This window comes from Protopterus annectens, chromosome 1.part0 (genome assembly GCF_019279795.1).
Source record: "Protopterus annectens isolate FY-2018-M chromosome 1.part0, PAN1.0, whole genome shotgun sequence".
Classification (NCBI taxonomy): Eukaryota; Metazoa; Chordata; order Ceratodontiformes; family Protopteridae; genus Protopterus; species Protopterus annectens.
The window spans coordinates 618,247,531-618,269,451 of NC_056725.1; the positions used below are offsets into that span (position 1 = coordinate 618,247,531).

Sequence of the window (21,921 nt, forward strand, 5' to 3'; positions counted from 1 at the left end):
TCAGTGTCAGGATTCTGTCTCTTGGGTGAGAAGTTTGTTACATAAGCTGGGATTCCAAGAGAACATTAAAAAGTCTTTCTTGACTCCCTCACACAGTATTGTTTTACTCGGTTTTTAAATTAGACACCTCAGTTTAAAGAGGTTTTTCTTGAAAAAGTATATCTTTATTTAGATCTTTTGTTATGGTTTTCCACTGAGACTTTGGTCACTAATAGGGAATAGCTCAGGAATTTGCGTCTCATGGCATCTCTGATTCTCATGTTACCCCTGGCAAGACTCCACATGAGATAAATACAGTGGATATAAAAAGTGTACACACCCCTGCTAAAATGCCAGGTTTTTGTGATATAAAACAATTAGACCACAATAAATCATTTCAAAACTTTTCCCACCTTTAATGTGACTTATAACCTGTACAATTTAATTGAAAAACAAATCTGTTAGGGAAAAAAAACTAAACGTACAATATGCTGGTTGCATAAGTGTGCAAACCCTTAAACTAATACTTCATTGTGTTCATAGGTTCATAGGTTCATACTAGGCTATCTGCCCGAGGGCATTTACAAGCCTAGCCCATAGTTTTGTGGCTTACGCCACCCCTTTAGTATGGGGAACTATACCCATTATTTTGCTGTGCCTCTGTTGAGCAGTGACACTGAGGTAATCCCTGGGGTATATCTGCGATCTCCCATCCATTGGTCAAGATTTCTCTTGAACAAGGCCAGCGAGGTGCTCTGCCTCACATATACCGGGATTTTATTCCACAGCATAGGGAGTCTTTGGGTGATGAATCTATCCCTCCAGCACGTCCTATTAATAGCCGTGTCGAGGTTTAAGTCTCCCACCCTTGTGGCTCTGACGGATCTAGATTTTTGAGGTGAAGCATATTCATCAAATCTGGGTTTGACATGGCCTTGTATGTCAGGCAAAGGTCACCTCTGAGCAAGCGGTGTTTACTGAATAGAGCTGGAGTTCTTTCAGTCGGGCAGCATAGGACAGATGTTTGAGACCCTTTATCCTTTTGGTGAGGAACTTTGTGGCCTCTCCAGCTGCTGCAAGTGTCGGGTCAGATACATTCCGAATGGGGCATTGTACTCAATCATTGGTCTGATGAGTATAGGGAGACTATGACCTCCCTTGATCTAGATGAGAATCCCTTCATGATAAGGTGGGCAGTGTAGAAGGTCTTCCTAACTACTTTAGCTACATGGGTGTCGAATGACAGACTACTATCAACCTGGGTCCCCAGGTCCCTGATAACTTCTTCTGTACTCAGTGGATTGCCACCTATTTGGTAGCTAGGGGTAACCTTGTTTTTCCCGAAGGGTATGACTATGCATTTTTTGGCATTTAACTTTAGGCCATGGCTCTGGCACCAGTTATCCGCTTCTGTGAGACCCTTCTGAAGGATATCTGTGTCAGATGTGTTTTCTACTATGGCCCAGTTTGCAGTCATCTGCAAACTTTGTCAGCCATAACCCTCCTGTGTTTGCTTGTACTTCGAAAAGTAGATGCCAAACAAGAGTGGGCCCAGGACTGAGCCCTGTGGTACACCACTTGTGACAGGCTTTGAGTCTGACATGGCGCCAGCAACTCTGACCCTGTGGGTTCTGTCACTCAGCCAGTTTGCAACCCATCTTGTGATGTATGGGTTAACATTTAAGCTGATGAGTTTTTCAATGATACCCGAGTGGGGTATTGTATCAAAGGCCTTCGCCAGATCGAGGTAGGCTGTATGGACTGCCGTTCCTCATCAATGGCTTTGGTGACTGTTTCGAAAAAGTCAACCAAGTTTAGAAGGCATGATCTGCCTTTGACAAAGCCAAACTGGGATGGATCCAAAGTCTGCAAATTCCCTATGTCTTTATTTATGAGGTCCATTATGATCCTCTCCATGGCTTTGCAGATAAGGCTTGTCAAGCTAATGGGCCGGTAATTTCCAGGGTCGGTGGAGGCACCGCCTTTGTGAAGTGGGACCACAGTTGCAGTGCGCCACTCCTGGCACGTATCCAGAGGTAAGACTATGATTAAACAGCTGTCCTAGCTGTGGGTTTAATTCCTCGTTGAGTTCGTGGAGCACACAGCCGGGGACACCATCAGGTGTGCACACCCTTAAGCTAATACTTGGTTGAAGCACCTTTTGATTTAATTACAACATTCAGTCTTCTTGGGTACACACCTGCCATTAATTAAAGAGACTCTGTTTAACCCCAAATAAAGTTCAGCTGTCCTAGTAGGATTTTCTTGACATTTACTCAGTTGCCTGCTACAGCAAATGTCATAGTTCACAGAGAGCTTACAAAGCATCAAAGGGATCTCATTGTTGAAATGCATCAGTCAGGAGAAGCGTACAAAAAAATTTCCACAGCATTGGATATACCATGAAACACAGTGAAAGACCGTCATATAAAAGTGGAGAAAATATGGGACAACAGTGACATTGCAAAGAACTGGACGTCCCTCCAAAACTGGTGAAAATACAAGACGAAAACTCGTCAGGGAGGCTGCCCAGAGTACAGTGTTTGGCAGGTTGAACTTTTGTTTCTTGTCATATCCATTTGAGCCTATGTCACATCTTACAAATCTTTTTGTTTTATTGAAAGCTCTCAAAAACAAATACCCCCTAAAACTTCTTTATTTAAATACTAACACACAACTATGTATATCTTCAAATATTGAAGTTTTACCCTCCTAATAGGAACAAATGTTCCAAACAGACAGCCACACTCCAGATTTGAGTTAATTTAAAAGAAAGGTTATATGTGCTAAGATGCATGGTGCAGCCATGCTTCTACTAAGTACTAACTGGTTTTGTCTTATTTTTTTTCTCTCTCCCAGAAGGGGGAACCCCCTGAATGCTTTCAAAGAACATCGTCCTAGGAAGTTTCTCTTGTCTTTTTTCACCCAGCCAATCACTGTCCACCAGAGTGTAACCAGTTTCTCATTATCAGATTGTCTCCATAGAGGCATGAGAACCAGGCAACCACTTTCTCATTATCACTTTGTCTGAATGGAGACATGAGAACCAGGCAGTCAGTTTCTCTTTATCGGATAGTTTCCATGGAGACATGAAAGCCAGATCCAGAATTGCTACTAAGCATACATTCACTTGCTTGAAACAAGCTTAATTATATTCAGTATTCTTTTTCTTGCACTTGCTTTCTCTTAAAACGTTTTACTAAATCAATCTAAGGTAGTTAATCCAGTATTCTCCAATGCAAGAATGAGAAAGTCATTTTTATTTTGTCATTCTCTTTTTAACCAGTCTTTTTATATATATTGCAGTGCCTACATTTCTTAAAACTGAACTAGAAAAAAAGAGACCAGGGAGAAAGAAAGGGGGAAAAAAGAGCAGCAGCACCTATTTACAGTCCCCATTACACTTACAAACAACTGAGAAAACTTTACCTTAGAGCATGCAAAGAAAATCATACACCACAAAAATAGTACTGTTAAGAAAAATGTTTTCTTAACTTACAGTTAAATTTCTCTCCATCTTCCCTTCCCCAGAGCATTTTTCCAAACATTGACATGAAGTAGGGCATATACTTTGAGTCCCTCACAAGTACAACAGATTCTGAAAAAGTCCTAGATTTTCTTGTTTTGTCATATTTCACAAGTATAATTATTACATTGTATTCCCACATTGTTACTAGTTTTATTACTGTTCATCTCCATCTCCTAAATTGTCTCTGCTTTATTTGCAGTGTACTCTCGATTCTTCTAGTCCACTGTTGTGCTCCCTTCCTTCTTTCCAACATTTTCCATTGAAAACAGTGGAAAAGATTTCACAGGTACAGTCTGTCTGCGTCTTTATTAACATAAGAACAAGAAGCAGAATCTCCTATTTCACAGCTCAGTTTTTGTTGGGCAAACTTTTGATGTTATGTAGTCCTTTCTCGCCTACATTCTTCACTTGTGGGTTCAGAGCTGAATGTCGGCTCTGACTCGGCCTATTTACTAGCTCGAAAGTCTTTGATTTGCTGGGCTAAGATGGCATCCCACAATACACTGCTCCACATCCCCAGATCTCGTTTGCCGCTTGTAGAGCTCGGACGTGGTCTCGACTTGGCTGTGGCTAAGTATTGCAAAAAAACTCTTTCTTGTGAAGTTTTTTGGCTAATTTTTGTCTAATTGTGTGTATTCAAATAGAGGAGTTGTTGTAGCTGCATTACTTTTTGTAGGTTGCGAGTGTGTTTACATGTGGTATCCCTTACTCCCTCGGGCTAGGCCCGTTTAAGTTAGAGGACCTAGTCCTCCTTGTGGTGTTTGTCTGGCTGTCTTTAGGCGTGTCTCTCTTATTTTAAGTTGAGAACCGTTTTATTTAGAGGTTCTCCCCTGTGACTTGTTTGTGTTTTTTCGTGTTCACTGGTTTCTGCGTCGGCGGTTTCCCGCCTCTTGTCAGTAGCGGCTGGCACAATTGTTGGCTTGGCATGTCTCAGGAACAAAAAGAGCATAAGCCCTCTGTCTTTAAGAAGTGTACAAAGTGTGCCTATAAAATGTCTATCACAGACGGACATTCGGTCTGTGTTTACTGTCTTGGAGCCATCCACCTTCATGAGTCGTACAGTTTCTGCAATCCTTCAGTCCTTGGATGCTCCAAGAGAGGAAAAACAAATTGATCCTAAAGGGACTGCTAAAACCGTCCTTTGAGAAGGATTTAGGTTTGGCTCCCAGCTCCCAGTCGAAGTCTAAATCCTCCAAATCCAAAAAGAGGTCTCTGGCTCCGTCTGTTGTTTTGGAGCTGCCTTGTAAAATTACCATTGTCGAATCTGCTTCCTCAGCTCCACCGACATCGGGGCCGCAAGAGGTAGCTGTGTCGACTGAGTCTGCGTCAGCTCCGATAATTTTGGAACCGATTCGGAGCCGGTTGCCAAGTTTGAGGCAAGCTTCTCCAGATAGGAGGTTTAGGTCTCCATCCATTTCCTCCAAATCCTCCAGGCTTTCCAATTTGGATGTAGATAGGGTGGTGCAGAGGCTCCTACAGTCGCTGGTATTGGCCAAACTTTTCTCGGCTCCGACCCAATCGGCTCCGGAGCCAGCTCTGTTAGTTGTACCTGCTATTCCTCCTCTGAGCGCATCCTTGTCATCGGAACCGGTAAGTTCTGTTCCGAGGGAAGTTCCTGCGCCGATCCCCCAGCAGGGTTTATCGGTGCCCGCATCAGCTCCGACCATGTCGGTTCCGTCCACTGGGTTTGGGACTTGGGTCTCCTCGATCGGGCCCGAGGGGGATGTCTCGGAACACCCTTCGGTTCTGAGCCTCCCCCTTGGTGCCTCGGCTGCGGGGACACCGGTCCCGGTCATGGCTTTGGAAGGTGGTTGGTCCTCCAATTTGGGAGGCGTCCAAGCCTCCCTCTTGGTGCCTCTGCTGCGGAGACACCGGTCCCGGTCATGGCTTTGGAAGGTGGTTGGACCTCCAATTCGGGAGATCCCGCCTTCGAGGTTATGCGGACCGTGCTGGCTAGGTCAGCTACTTCTCTCGGATTGGTTCTTCCGTCCCTCACAACACTGACGAGAGCTTCTGACACCCACCTGTCCTTGGATAGCAGAGCGCTAGGGCCTAAGGATACCCCCACGAGTGGTCCCCTTCTTTCTGAGGGGCCCTCAGAGCCTGTGCCTGAGGAACCCCCCAGAAAGAAATCTTGCAAGAGGAAGCACATAGACTCCCAGGACGAGTCTCTCACTTCCGATACTGACCTCGAGGAATCAGAGGGGTCCCCTAGGTCTTCCTCTGAGGACGTTTCGTTCCCCGATATACTGGAGATTTTGAAACAAAGAGGAGACTGGCCCTCCAAAACCCCCTCCGAGGAGGAGTCAGTATTCCTTAAGGCCTTTGGCGCTCAGCCCTCCACCTCCTGGGTGTCTCCACCCTTTGACGATCTCCTGGACCTTATTTGTCGGAGGGTGTGGGAGACTCCTGACTCCGTGGAGCCTGTTCCTCGATGCTCCATCAAATTTTTGTCTGCTTCCCCAGGGAAAGAATTTTTGACAAAGGGAGTCCCGGTAGATGCTATGGTGGTGGCGGCTGCCACACAGAAGGAAGTTGCTGAGTCTTCCTATTTGATCCATCCTCCTAACAAGGAGTCTAGGACTATGGATCGGTATGGGAAGTGTACACTGTCAGTGACCTTCACCTTGCGGTCGCTGAATTATTTGTCTCATTTCACTCGGCTCCAGAGAGATCTCCTTAAGGAGTTAGGAGATACTTTAATGGGTAACATGCTTGAGGCGGTGGCTCAGACTGTCAACGCTCAGCTCTCTACCCTCAACTCCATTGCTAACTCGTCCATACGACTGATTTTATACGCGGCCGAGGGAGCTAGTAGGGTGGCTAGTTCAGGGGTGGCTCTCAGGAGGCAAGCCTGGCTATGCCTGTGTCACTTTGTGGAGGCCTTTAAGTCTTCCTTTACTGATGCCCCCTTCGATGGTTTCTCCTTGTTCAGGACCAAAAAGAAAGACACACTCACCAGGTGCGAGCAAGAGGGAAAGACCTTGTCTGCCGTGGGAGTCCGGTTTTCCCTCCCGTCGAGGCCTTATCCCAAGGCTCAGCGAGGGGGAAAGATGTGGTTCAAAAAATCTCAAAGGTCTTTTCCTACCGCACAGGGTGAGCCCCCCCCCCGAGGCAGGGGAGGGGGGGTCGTATTCAGGGAGATGTCCCCCCAGAGGCAGAGGGGGCCCCCCGCAATTCTGGGGACCGTGATTCCTTTCGTGGTTCCCTGTACTCTCATTCCTGAGGGTGTGCCTGGCTGTGCTTCTCTGGAGCCAGTTGGGAGTCAAATTTCCTGGTATCCGGAAGCCTCGGTCAGCATCACCCAGGACAGATGGGTATTAGGGATAATCGGCTGAGGTTACACCATCCCATTCCACTCCACACCCCCCCCGTCAAAAAGATCCCAGACGTTCCACCCAGACAAAGGGGTCATTCAGCAACAGTGGTTTCTCAACTGCTAGAAAAAGGAGTCATCCAACCAGTCCCCCCATACCAGATCGGATTAGGGACTTACTCGAGATTCTTTTTGGTGCCGAAAAGAACGGGGGACCTGAGACCCATTTTGGATCTCAGCCAACTCAGTCATTACGTACACAAGACCAAATTCCGGATGGTCACGCTACAATAGATTCTCCCATTATTAGGAAAGGAAGTATGGATGTGCTCCACTGACCTGAAGGATGCTTATTACCGCATCAAAATGGACAGAGCATCCAGATGTCATCTACTCTCCCGGCTGGGAGCCAGGCACTTCCAGGTTTGAGCCTTGCCCTTTGGTCTCACCACAGCCCCCAGGGTGTTCACCAAGTGCATGGCAGTGGTGACGGCTCACTTGAGACGTCAAGGATTCCAGGTGTTTCCTTACCTGGACAACTGGCTCCTATCCGCCCCCACCAAGCATCTACTTCTTCAAAACAGAGATACTGCTATCGATCTTTGTCACCAGTTAGGCATCACAGTAAACTGGAAAAAAAAATCTGCCTTGCTACCCTCACAGCGTGTCTCATTTATAGGAGCAGAGTTGGACACTATTCGATTGAGAGCATTCCTACCTATGGAGAGGATCATAGGGTTGCAATGACAGGTTCGGATGATTGTCTCTGACACGTGTGAGGGCAAGACTAGTTCTTCAGTTACTGGGGACAATGGCGTCCACTATCATGATGGTCCCGTTAGCGAGGTTACATATGAGGATCCTACAATAGCTCCTATTCGCCCAATGGTCCTTCCAAAGACTACCGCTATCCCATCCTATCTTAATCACAGGCAAATGCAAGCAGGACCTCTGATGGTGGCTATGCACCAACAACTTAGACGTAGGGAAACCCTTTGTTCCACCCAACCCGGTAGCCACAGTGACCACGGATGCCTCCCGGATAGGGTGGGGCGCATTATCTCGGCAGGATGGTCCAAGGCACATGGCAGGAGCATGAGAAAGACTTGCACATAAATGTCCTGGAGATGAGGCAGTGCTCCTAGCGTTGCAGGCACTTCAGGATGTCCTCCCTCTAGGGACTATTGCGATACACTCAGACAACATGTCAGTAGTGTGGTATCTTAACAAACAAGGAGGAACCAGATCGTACCCACTATGCAGGGAGGCCATGAGAGTGTGGGATTGGGCAGTAGCTTCCCAATGGGCCTTGGTGGCAACGCACATCCCGGGGAAAACCAGTGTGATTGCAGACAGGCTAAGCAGGGTGATCCTCATGCCTTACGAGTGGTCCCTGAACCACCGGGTGGCGGACAGTATATTCAGCAAATGGGGTCAGCCTTGCTGCGATCTGTTTGCCAGCCCCCTCAATGCGAAATGCAGCAACTACTTCTCGCTGATCCCCCCACCAGGGGAATCTCCAAGGGACGCTCTTGCGCACAATTGGCCCTCGGGTCTGCTGTATGCTTTCCCTCCGTTTCCCCTTATCTCGAGGGTGATTCAGAAAGCGCTATCCTTGGGAAGCAAATAGATTCTGATCGTGCCACACTGGCCTCGACAAGTATGGTTCCCCTCCCTTCAACCTTACATCGTGGATGCTCCTTGGACTCTGGACCCTCGTCCAGATTTGCTAACACATATGTCGGGACAGCTCCACTCCTCCCTGGAGACCCTCCAGCTGGCCAGTTTTGTCAGAATCAACTCCTGCTGGAAGGATTGCATCTTTACTGTTAGAGAGTCTCGGTTGCTTTCTCATTGCCAAGTTTGAAGCATACACACAATATGCCCTTTCAGCTAAACAGCTCCTGCTATGGAATACTAGCCTGCTTGCTTATTTGTGATTGTTTGCCGCAGTGGTGCAGCTGTAGCATTGTCGCCTCACAGTAAGAGGTTCTCCCGTTCAATTCTTGGCTGGAGTGCCTTCTGTGTGGAGTCTGCATTTCCTCCCTGCAGTCAGGTGGCGTTCGAAAGACATGCATAAGTGGGCGTGCCTTCGTTGAATGTTGGACATCGAGCTGGCACCTCAGCACCTTAAAAATCTACTGCCAATCATTAGCGGACCGGAGTTCCGCTGTGTCGACCCCTAACCGGGAAAAGCTGAAAGGAGAAGATGCAGTCTGTTCCTTCCAGCTTCTCTGGTATAGCTGAAAATCTCAGGTTTTTCCCTACATTCTCTGTCCTCTAATTCTATTTTTTGAAACATCTCTTCCTGAGCTGTATCATATTCAGCCATCCTTTTCATTTCATCCTCTGATTTTTATTACCTCATCTGAATATGTTTAAAGCTTCTTCCATTTTTTTCACCCTTTTCTTGTTTGTGTCTATATACTCCATCAGTGTTTCAATTATTTTAACCAGGTCTGTGTGCAGTTCTTTTATCTTCCTGTGCATTACTGGAAGTAATGTTTGGAGGTTCCATTGCTTTTTGCTGAACCACTGCAGAACTTTCCACAGTCAGTGTTTCTTCCTCACTTTTGGTAGCTATGTTTTTCCAGGAGCTCTGTATTTCTTTTTTTCTTGGCATCCAGGCAATACACTTATTAGTCAGTTACTGAAATTTACACATAAACACACACATCTACTGGTCTTCTCTGTTGAGTTTTTGTTCTCTCACTGGGAGAGCTAGACTTAAGCTATTACTCAATATGCAGCTATCCTGGAATTGCTTAATTAAAGGAGGCAAAAGAGAAATGAGTACACTGAATTAGCCAAATGTACGATTGCACCTAGAACAGAGGTGGCAGCAGTTAAGAGACTAATATGAAAAGCCTGTAAGCTTATTGCAGAAGAAAAATAAAAAAATCTTAAGAGAAAATTAAGGTAGATTTGGAAATAGAATAGGCATGAAGTTAAGGTGGGATAATTGAAAGAAAATGTGTGGCACCGATGTATGCTATGGAATCATGAAGGTTTAGAATCTTTGCCTGGTAATACATACATAGATATTTTTATACAGCAAGCAGCTACCAGAAAATGTTTCTCTAGTTAATAAAATCTGTTTAAAGATGTGTGGAAAATGAGAGAGAAGAAATTGCAAATACCATTTTGGTATTTTTTTTTTTAAAACAAAACATTTTATTTACCAATTAATTGCAACTCATACAGTTAAAGGTACATTCCTCTTGTATTGTGCCCTATTTCCATATCCCCAGCAACTGTTTGTAATTGCTCATTTTAAATATTTTGCAACTTAGTTGATTACATCCCAACACTGTGTAGTTTAAAAGTGTTGTTGGAATACCTTTTTATGTTGTCATTTTATCTTCTTTATTGTTCAGCATGATGTAAAATCCCTGTATGAGAACTTTCACAGGTCATAAGTCACTGTAAATCATACTCTTAGAGTAAAAACCTAAACATTTAAAATTTAACTGTATACACAAACTTTCAGCATAGAATCATCAGTCTCTTGATGGTTATCCCTGTTAATTGAGACTTTTCCCACATTCCAAAAAAATGTTCCCAGCCACACTTACTTTGTCCGTGCATCTCCAGCGTGTACCCTGTATGTGTGAAAATATGCTGTGTAGCTTGGAGTGTAAAACTATATATGAAGGTCTCCTGGATTTGGTAGCATATCTAGGACTGATAAATGTGTCTAGTCCTAATTTGTGATTTGCCTGTCTGTCCTGCGGCTCCATTCTTGTCTGAGTTTATGTATAGATTGTTGATTTCTAGTTGTCCTTTGCATGCTCTACTTATTGGTATTTTTGAACTTGTGCACTCTAATCTGGCTTCCCATATATTTAATTTTTATTTCTTGAGTTCATTCCTCCTGTCTTTGCATCAGCTGTCTATATGATGTTGTGAGACCTAAGTAGGCTAATCTGTCTATCATGAAGACCAGATTTATCTTAACTCATTCTATGTACATACACTATCTGCATTAGCCATCTGTTGCCAAATCCCTGGTTCTGTCCCAGTTTTTTCCATTCTGTTGCTATAGTTTGCTGTCAGTCTGTCCCTGTTGCATTTCTTATGTTATCTAATCATCAGTAGAGTTTTTTCCCATTTTTTTAATTTCCTTCTGTTTAAGGAATCAAGAACCGTTTTTACCTAGATATGCTTGAACATAGTCTCTTATTCTCCCTTCTTGGTAGATCCCATACTGTTCCTAAATTCCCTACATTTTTGTTCCTGTTCCAGTAACAGCTCTTTCCTTTTTGTTATATAAAACTTGTCCTAGATGACATATAAAATAAGCTCACCTGGGATGCTTTGTGATAGTGTTGTAAATTTGGTAGTCCAAGCCCTCCCTTCTCAGCCTGCATTGTCAGTTTTCCATCCTTCCTTTCCCATTTGTTATTCCCATATAAATTGTTTTATCTGTCTTTGTTTTTATTTTGCCCCATATCTCTTGCAGTGGGTTAAAGTAGTATGCTTGACTGGCGTATAGTACCAGGGGACCAAGAATTTTTATTTTTTGCTTGTACCTTGCAATCTATATCCATTATCATTGTTTTCCAATGCTTAATTCTATAATTTTCTTAGCTGTATCTCTCCGTATTTCAACTGCAGCTTCATCTATGTCTTGCTTCAACCATATCCTTAAATATTTAAATTTCTCATGTCCTCACAAAAATGGTTAATGCTGGACCAAGTCAAAGCTGGGTGGATAATTCTGAGCAGTTACTTTTGTCGTTGCCTCATTTATTTTGTGCCCTGTTAATTGACCATAGTTTTGTAATTTCTCAGATAACACCCTCAATTTTTTTTCTGGTTCTGTAATATGTAAAAGTACATCATCCAAAAACAGAGCTGTGACAATGGAGGTGTTGCCAAACTTGTTTATATCATTTATTTATTTATTTAGCATTTTGTTAACCAGGAAAGTCCGACTTGGAACTAAGCCAATGGACTACATGAAAAGAGACATAGAGGAGCTCTCTGAGCGTGTAACCCAGGCCGGTATGACCCTGACCTTGAGTAGCATCTTACCCTCACCAAGAATGATGCCACAATATGAAGACAAGATGATCAATTTCAACAACTGGCGTAAGTATTGGTGTCATTCAAAGGGGATCCAATGCCTGTCAGCCTGGGATGACATGCTCGACAAGCCACTATACTTCGCTAGGGACGGCTTGCACCTGTCACCCCTGGGCTTTTGGATATTGGCGAAGGCTCTTGTTACCTCCATATTGCTTTTTTTAGGCAAGGCTCAAAAGACAAACCCACCTCCATATGTATCACAAGGGATAAGAAACTAAGAGTAATGCTACTCAATGCCAGAAGTCTAAACCTCAAGATGCACCCACTCGAAACTCTCCTTAGCATGGAGAACATCGATATCTGTGCAGTAACAGAAACCTGGTTCAAGGCTCCCGAGAGCACCCCAGCACTACCAGGTTATACCTCATACCATGCTTTTCAGCCCCAAAACTTGGACCGAACCACAAAAGGAGGGGGAGTATCAATATTCATCAAAGATACCCACACCTCCAGGTTGGTGGCACAGCATGAAGAATCAGAGACTATCCATGTGCAACTAACAGTGGGTAAAACTGCCTTCCAGTTTATAGCCTGCTACAGACCACCCTCTCAAACCCAGGAACCCCACTCGGCCTTCCTGAGAACACTGGAAAATATGAAGGTCTCTCCAAACACCATTATATTGGGCGACTTCAACTACCCAAACATAGACTGGGAGCATTACTGTAGCTCCAACACCCTAGCCCAAAGGTTCCTAGAACTTTATAAACTCAAATGCTATGAAACAACTTGTTACCACTCCCACAAGAGGAGAAAACATACTGGACCTGATCATCACCAACATGGGGACTCTATGCTCCAGACCAAAAGTGTATCCCTCACTGGTAAGATCAGACCATAAACTAATCTCACTGGATATTCACATCCCGACTCCACCCCCTGCCCTGAAAACCACAGTGAAAAACTTCTCTAAAGCAAATTTCACACTCCTCAAAACCTAGGTGGAATCCTTCAAAGCCCCTGGGCCTGTGGAAAATATGGCCCAGACCGCAGAATCTTTTATAAACGCATTCTCTGAACACCTTCAGGAATGCATGGATCATGCAATCCCACATAAAACCAAGACCCAATCCTCCAAAGGCAGACGCTCTGTCTGGTGGACCCCAGCCATAAACAAACTATACAATAGAAGGAGGAAGCCACTACATGATAGAGCAAAATCCCAAAAAGGGAAGGCATCTCTGATCAGTATTAGCAAAAAACTACGGGCACTCATAAAATCGTCTAAGGCCAGCTTCGAGAGAAAAATTCCACAGGACACTAAGGATAATCACAAGGCTTTCTTTAGCTATGGTAGGAACCTGGGTGGGAATTCCCAGATATGCTCAGAATTAGTCCAGAATGACAAAAAATACACCGAACCCACAGACATTGCCAACATCCTAGCTGACAGGTTCAGTGCAAACTACCCCCCCCCCACCAAAAGGGCAAATATCTATTCCCAGCAGAGTGCTGCCCCCCTGACATCTTAGATGCTCAGGTAATAGCTGCCCTCTCCAAAGCAAAAAACACAGCATCAATGGGGCCAGACGGTGTCCCGGGCTGCGTCCTACATGAACTCCAAGAAGAGCTAAACCCAAACATAAAACTACTGTTCAATCTCAGCCTTACTACAGGATATGTACCCAAAGAGTGGCTTACTGCAACAGTGGTCCCTCTCCACAAAGGTGGTGCCTCAACGGATCCTGGAAACTATCGCCCCATAAGACTGACTAGCTTGGTCTGCAAAGCTATGGAAAGGATCATCATGGACCTCATAAATAAAGATATTGGGGACCTACAGACAGTGGATCCTACCCAGTTCGGCTTTGTTAAGGGCAGATCCTGCCTCTTAAACCTGGTCGATTTCTTTGAAACCGTCACAAAGGCCATTGACAAGGGGAAGGTGGTCCACACAGCCTACCTGGACCTCGCAAAAGCCTTCGCTACAATACCCCACTCGGGCATTATAGATCAGCTCACCAGCTTAAATATAAACCCATATGTCACTAGATGGGTTGCAAACTGGCTCAAGGACAGAACCCACATGGTTAGAATTGCTGGAGCCATGTCAGACTCCAAACCAGTTACAAGTGGCGTCCCACAAGGCTCAGTCCTGGGACCTCTCTTGTTCGGTATATATTTCTCGGAGGTACAGGCCAACATGGAAGGACTGTGGCTGACCAGGTTCGCAGATGACTGCAAACTTGGCGCCATAATCGACTCTCCAGCCGACACAAGCATCCTCCAAAAGGGCCTCATAGAAACAGACAACTGGTGCCAGAGCCATGGCCTCAAGCTAAACGCCAAAAAGTGTATAGTCATCCACTTTGGCAAAAACAAAGTGCCCACAAATTACCACATAGGTGGTAATCCATTAAGTACAGAAGAAGTAATTAGGGACCTGGGGACCCAAGTTGATAGCAATCTCTCATTTGACAACCACATGGCCAAAGTGGTTAGAAAAACATTTTATATAGCCCACCTAATCATGAAGGGATTCACATCTAGATCAGGGGAGGTCATCGTGCCTCTTTACTCATCCCTCATCAGGCCCATAATTGAGTACAATGCCCCTTTTGGGATGTACATTACCAGACACCTGCAGCAACTGGAAAGACCCCAAAAGTACCTCACCAAGAGGATCAAAGGGCTCAAACAGATGCCATATGCTGCCCGGTTAAAGAAACTCCAGCTCTACTCAGTGGCATACCGCCTGCTCAGAGGCGATCTGTGCCTGACGTATAAAGCCATGTCCAACTTGGAATTAATGGACATGCTGCACCTCAGAAAATCCAAATCCCGTCGAGCTACGCGCTCGAGAGACTTGAACCTCAGCACTGAAATAAATAGGACATGCTGGAGGGACAGATTCATAACCCAGAGGCTCCCTTCACTCTGGAATAAAATCCCAGTCCAGGTTAGGCAGAGTCCCTCATTGACTCTCTTCAAGAGGAATCTTGATGAGTGGATGGGAGATCGTTGGTTTACCCCGGGTATCACTTCTGTGTCACTGTTAGACAGAGGCACAATATACTAACCTCGAAAAAGGGCATAGCAAAATTAATTTAAAATGGGTGGCAAAAGCCAAACACACTCTGGCTAGGCTTATAAATGCCCTAGGGCAGATAGCCTAGTATGAACCTATGAACCTAATAGCGTCTTAAATTTCTTGTTCCATTATTTTAGATGCCAGTTTTGTACCATCCTCCCTGTTTAACTTTGGTAAAGGCTAGATTGTTTAGCTATTCTGCCATATTATCACCTCTCACTTCTATTTCTAGCTCATTAGGTATAATTTATAGTATTCACTTATCGGTTAATTGATCTTGCCTGTTTTTAGATTTCTAATTTTTGTTACCTTTCTGTCCATTTTTTGCTTTTTTATTGTTTGAGTTAGGATTGTTGTTGTTTTGGAGTTATTTTCAGAGAAACAGAGCAGTACCGTTCTAATTGTTGATTTATAAGAATTATTCAAGTAGTCTAACAAATCCTTTCTGGTTTGTTTTACTTGCTCTTGAGTGCCTCTCTTTTGTTTTTCACTCATAGGAATTTACTGTAACTACTCTCCAACATTTCTCTCACCTTTGTCATTTTGCAATTTCCCATTACCCATACAAGTTCCCTTCCAAAATGTCTATTGATGTAACTGTGTCCCGCATAAGTTCTTCAAACCAGCTTTCAAACCTTCGCATTTTCATGGAATTGGCAGTGCTTCTCATAGTATTGGATATCTCTGGTGGTTTTGTTTTAGTCTGTATAGGGTCATGATCAGATTACAAAATGAAATTGTGTAACATTTGTTCCCAAAAGATAAACATGCTCCTTCCATGTGTAAAATCTGTCCAGTCTTTTTCCTGTATATCATCTGTCTGCGTAATAATTATAATTTAGTAAAGCATATTTTGACACTTAACACAACCCATAAACCAAATGGTTTCATAACTTTCTGTAAGTACTTTCCTCCAATTTGTGTTTTATACTTCTTGGTCCACCTGACACATTCTTAGCATTTGCTGTCATTATTCAAGTCTCCCGCAGTATTGGCATGCCTTTGTGGGATTCTTTTACTCACAATCTGCTTTATTTTTGCTGTGCTTTCCTTAAGGGGTAATTATACTGCTAGTATTATATCCATTCCCTTCCATTTCCCATTATTTAGTGTGTGTGTATATATATATATATATATATATATATATATATATATATATATATATATATATATATATATATATATATATATATATATACATATATATATACACATGTATATATATATATATATATATATATATATATATACATATATATATATATATATATACACACACACACACACACATATGTTTACCCAGTTTTTCTTTTGTTTGTATTTATAGTCCTTTTTCTAATTAGTATCAACACTCCTCTCTTTCTGTATCTCTCTTTAGCCCTATTTTAATAACCTTTCCCGCTGTATTCTTTTAGTTCCTTAATATGTTCTCTTTCATGCAAATCTCTCTTGTAGTATTGCAGTATCAGTTCATACTTTCCTAATGTTATGCCAGAATTCTCTTTTATTTCTCCTAATCTACAAGCTCATTTTCATAGCAGGAGAGTATTTTCTGACCCATGACTGTAGATTTCTTTGTTTCTGTTTTATACCTGCCTTTTTCTTCCTCCAGGGCCTCTTTTGCTTCCTTCGTTCAGTCGCTTTTATGAATTGTGTTCTTGGGTGTGGTTGTCAGTAGTCTCCACTGGGGCTGTGTGTTTATTGTAGCTGGGTTTCATTTCATATTCTATTTGCCATCCATTTTTCTTCCTTCTAACTCATCCCCAACCTTTAAATAAACTGTATGCACATTTATATTTATTTTCATTTTGGTCATATTGGCAACGCTCTGCATTAGCGACTTATAGTTTTCCATCTTTTACCTCTCTGTTGCAGAGCCTACTAGTGGGAATTGTTGTACTTGTGTTTTTGATATTGGTTGTCTTCACTTGTTCCCGTCTGTGTTTTTCTGTATAACCATGGGTTTTTGTTTGTATCTCATTAATTTACTCTTTCAAGTTTAAAAGATTGCCTGCAGTTATAGCTTAAGGAGTTAGTTACCGGCGTGTGAGCTGGATCATTTTAGGGTAAGCCCACATCTCTTCTATTTTCTTTGTTGTTGTCAAAGGAAAAATATACTTTAAAAATGTTCAAAACACTGTAGGTTCAGGTTAAGGCACTTTAATCTTGCAGCAAGGAGACAAAAACGTGCTAATACAGACTTTGTCTAACTAGAATCAGGAAATGCAAGCATTTTTATACATTTTCTAATAAGACATTGCCTACCAAGCTGACATAGTAAATCACAAGTTTTGTCATCATCATTTCATAATGATTGTTTTTACAATATTCTGCTGGTACTATCAATTTTTGTGAGAAACTTCCTAAGAAAAACAACGTGGCCTTGGCTACCACTGGTTAGATAAATGCAGTGTTACCATTCAAGGTACTATGGCTAATTCGAGCACAAAGCAAGTATAGATTGCAGTTCATTATTCTAACAGTCCTTTGTCTATGTTATCTCTAACTTCTGCAGCTGTGCATGTTCTCATACTTCGAACAGAGCTGATTGTTTAAAATCATTACATTACAGAATATTGCATTGTTCATTCATTTCTTCCTGACCTAGCAGATAATCACCTGCTTCTCAAGTACATTTCCAAAAGGCATAAACATGAATGAATATTGCTGTGCTAGCAATTACTAGGTCAGAGGGCATCTTGCAAGTTTCAGAAAGCACACTGCAGTTTCAAAAAGCATCTTTTAGTGTCATATGAAACTCAACTGTATATAAAACAGTGCATATAAAATAATGAAAAACGTGTTAACTTATTCAGTTTCTAATTAGCATTAAGCACATACATTAATACATATTTTTCTGACAGTTATTTTCCTTTTCCTTGCATGCCCTTATCTCATGGGGAGATGAAGGATGAGGTCACAGACCCTTTTTTGGTTGTCTTTCCATTTTTTCTTTTGGCTGGTTCCCACTACTCATCATAACATAATGCTGCCAACTCTTAATTGTCACATCAGTGAACAAGCCCCAACTCATTTCTCCTCTTTGTCTTTTTTTTCCTATGTACTAGTATTCATGCATGAGGAGATGTTATAGCTTCAGAACCACCCTCTGTTACAAAATTTAACTTCACATTACACCTCAACTTGCACTAGGGATAAAGGTCTGTATGTTTACTTGATTTTTTTTTTTTTAAGATTGAGAAGGCATCACTGGACCTCACAAAGGATTTTCTACTCACTCTCATTACTGCCAAGCAAGACGTAATCCCAGCTGTTTTTGAGAACTGGCCAGTTAGTTAAACCCTTAACTGGCCCCTACCTTTTCCTTTTAAAAGTATTTTGTATTGGTGTTTTTCTTGATTTATCTGATAAGGATGTGTTTTTTCGAAAAAGTCCCTATTATGCACCTTTTTGATCTTGTGTTGATAACACTCCATCTCTTAATTATGTTGGGCCTCCATGCCTAGTGTAAATTTGAGATGTAGTCCATTATTCATTAATGGTCACATCCCAAAGACTTTTCACTGACTTCATATGTGGCTGCACAATCTTTCTACTACAGTAAACTTTTAGCAATATACCAACCAGTTAAAAATAGTATTTAAGATAAAGCATTAAGGAAAAAAACATGCTACTTCGACATTTAGCATATTGTTTTGTTGGAATCATCCTCCCCATAATTTCCCCTAAATGTCTCAGTATAAGTAGATTAGCATAATCTTTTAACTCGTTAACACCTATGTGGTGTGGAATGCCACAAATCTAGCCACTTGCATGCATCCTTGTACTTAAATACATCTTCTGGAAAAAAAAAAAAAAAAAACGTAAAAAGCATGCGGTAAATAAATGTAAGTATTTTGTGAACAATAAAAGCTACTGAGTGTACAAATAACATTGCTATTTGTACAGGTTTAGTATAACATTGCTATTATTAAGAAGTATTCTTTATAGGGATGATAGTTTATTCATAGTCTTTCCATAAGTATGATAATATATTATAATTCACTCAAACCCAGAACTGCATTTTTTTTTGCTAAACCTTCACAAACATTCATGTCTTGAAAACTGTACAAGCTAAACACACATTGCTAGAACACTTTTATTAACTATACATAAGCTTAAACATGACTGCAAGAAATTCTTGAGTGCGTTAACTGAGATATTTTTACAGGTATGAGCACAGGAGCGCTACAGAATCCTGAAAGCCCAAAATCCTGCGACCAAAATCTCGAAAGTTCAAAATACTAAAAACACACAGGATACCAACACTTATTTCCAGTACAAGTACGTACAGAAACATATTACCCTTCAATTTTATGCAGTGGGCAAGCCCCCCTGCACCTCCCTTGTGGGGGGCTTCACCCCCCCCCCCACCCTGCTACTTAAATAGATCAACTCCGAGATTCCACTTGACTACACTAATGCACTTGGAGAACAGTAATATGGTTTGTGTTTTATTTGTTTCTGTATGTACTTGTGTTGGAATATAGTAAGTGTTGTATCCTATGTGTTTTCAGTATTTTGAGTTTTCAGTATTTTGAACTTTTGAGATTTTGATTTCATGATTTTGGTCTTCAGGAGTTTGGGCTTTCAGGATTCTGTAGCACTCCCATCAGCACATATGCTTGATTGCATAATCAGCAATATAAATAACATTGAACATCTCGCAAGATGTGCAACTTAAAGTGCAAATATCAGTGGCAGCTTTCTTCAACACCATCTAGGGTTTCAGCTATGCATTGCAATAGACTGTAAGTCACTTGTTTATTTTGAAGCATTACGTAATGTGGAAATACTGCTTTTTTTCATAATTATTAAAAAAAATAAGGAGCATTATCTCCAGTATAGTGTGATATAAATGGACATAAACAGTGAATTTTTCTTACACCATGTCATTTCTCACCATACTCCTCAGCAGCATGTTGGGGTCTCTCACAAAAATATGAAAATATAATATATTCTTTGTTAATTGCTGTTTGCCCTTTCCAGTGATGCATGGTATTAGCGGACAAGTTACTTAAAGAAGCCAGACCCCACAAGAGTCCGACTGCCATAATGTGGTACGGGTGTTAACTAGAAGCATACGAAATAGACAAAGGTTTGACTGAGTTAAGGTTAGATTTTCTGTTTCTTCCGTAGTCTTCCTATTCCCGAGTGCAGTTTTTTCTGTTACTATTTCCATTATCTGCTTCATGTGCTATTTGAGGAAATTTATATTTCTTTAATTTTGCCCTGCATTATCTTCTGGAAGACTGGGGACAGTTTGAGGCAGTTATTCATTCATTGAGCACTTTGTTTTCCTCTCCTTTTCCTGTGTGCTTCCCCTTTGGTCAGTGTTTTTGCTCTCTGTTGGCTTTGTGAGCTCATGTAGAGCTTATTTTCAGTCTAGATAAATTTTTGGGCCAAGTGGGTTAAAAAACGAAAATGAAAAACAGCAGAGTACAACAGTTTAAATTTTAAGTGCAGTTATTCGCATTTTCTAAAGCTGGGGTATGAAAGCATTACATTTTACTCCTGTATAAAAGAAGTAGTCATTATCTGTGTGCACTTGGGGGACTCTCCTGTTTTGAGAATTGTTCTTCTCCAGAGATTAGAGAGTATGTTTTCTTTCAGCTGATAAGCAAACTTCATAATTATGGGTCTCCTTTGCTGTGCTTATCTTTTTCCTGGCAGGTTAACTCTTATGTGCTCTTTCCACTGCAGTTTCTTCATTTGGAATATTTTTTCCACTGAAAGATGCAGTTAGTGAAGAACTTATAAGTAAGTCACCGCTTTCATCTTTTTTTTTTTTGGTATTGCCATAAGTCTTAGGTTTGCTTGTCTCCATCTATCTTTTAATTTTATTAATTTCTGTTGCGTATATTCCAGTTTTGTATGTGGTCTTAGTTTCTCTTTCTCTGCAATTTGAACTACTGAAAGTTCAACGGCATGTTTAGACAAGGCATCTTCCATTTCCAGCGTTTTTTTTTTGTTACTTACTGCCATATAGTCTGCAAGTGTTCCAGATTTCTTGATGAATCTGATCTGTTTTTAATCTCATAACTTGCGGGCAACTGCCCACTATTGTTTGTAGACTGAGCTGATTCCTAATGTTTTTTTCCACCTCTAGTCCAAAGCCAAGTTCATATCTAGTTTATTTGCTCCCTGTTCTACTATCTCTACTGATCTTTTTCCCTTTATTCGATGTTCGTCGTCTCCCATTGCTGCAGTCCTGACTAATGGGTACTCCGCTGCCCACCATCGGCCCGAATACCAAAGGGCTAGATCTGGCGTCGGTCATGGCGCCCGAGACTGACGTGGTGTCAGTATAAATGCGCATGACCGACGCCATAACATCAGTCTTTCTTGCCGCATGGTCCTGAGCAGAAGCAGAATTTGCAAGTGCCGTTCGGCGTTCTGGAATTGTCGGTTTTCGAGTTTCAGACCGGAGACCAAGTTGGGCTAAGTACCCCATTGGGGACATTTTTTTTTTTTTTGTCTTTTTCTTGCCTTCAGTATTGACGGATGTCAGAAAAAGTTAATAACTGTATTTCTTGTGGGAAACAGATTCCTCATAGGGATTACCATTCACTCTGCATTCCTTGTTTAGGGCCTGAGCACGACGTTGTTGGGTGTCGCTTTTGTGCTACTTTTACTAAGCGTACTATTAAACGTCGGTTGGACTGTGCTAGGCTGGTGTTTGGTAAACGTTGTAATTACAACATGCCGTCGGATTCTCCGACGACTGGCTCTTCTAAGAAGCGCAAAGAAAAGTCTTTGCGGTCCAAGCAGGATGAGGCGTCCACTCCGGACGTCGGTCCTGTAGAACCACTGGCTGCTTCAGTGGCTCTTTCTGACAGTGTACCAGAGTGTCAAGGGGAGCCTTTGTTACTACAGGGGGTGGCTTCTCCTGTGTTAGGCCAGGGTGAGGGTGCTCCTCTGTTGTCTGTGGCTCCCTCCCCTCATAGGGTGGTTAAGCCTCCTCCTTCTCAAGGC

General features: G+C 42.3%; 1 protein-coding gene across 3 annotated transcripts in view; it reads left to right on the top strand.

The window, feature by feature from the left end:
• The window catches only part of UBR2 (ubiquitin protein ligase E3 component n-recognin 2), a 5,196,118-nt gene that overhangs the window by 1,202,733 nt on the left and 3,971,464 nt on the right, over nucleotides 1-21,921 (top strand). The gene's annotated exons all lie outside the window — the stretch shown is intronic.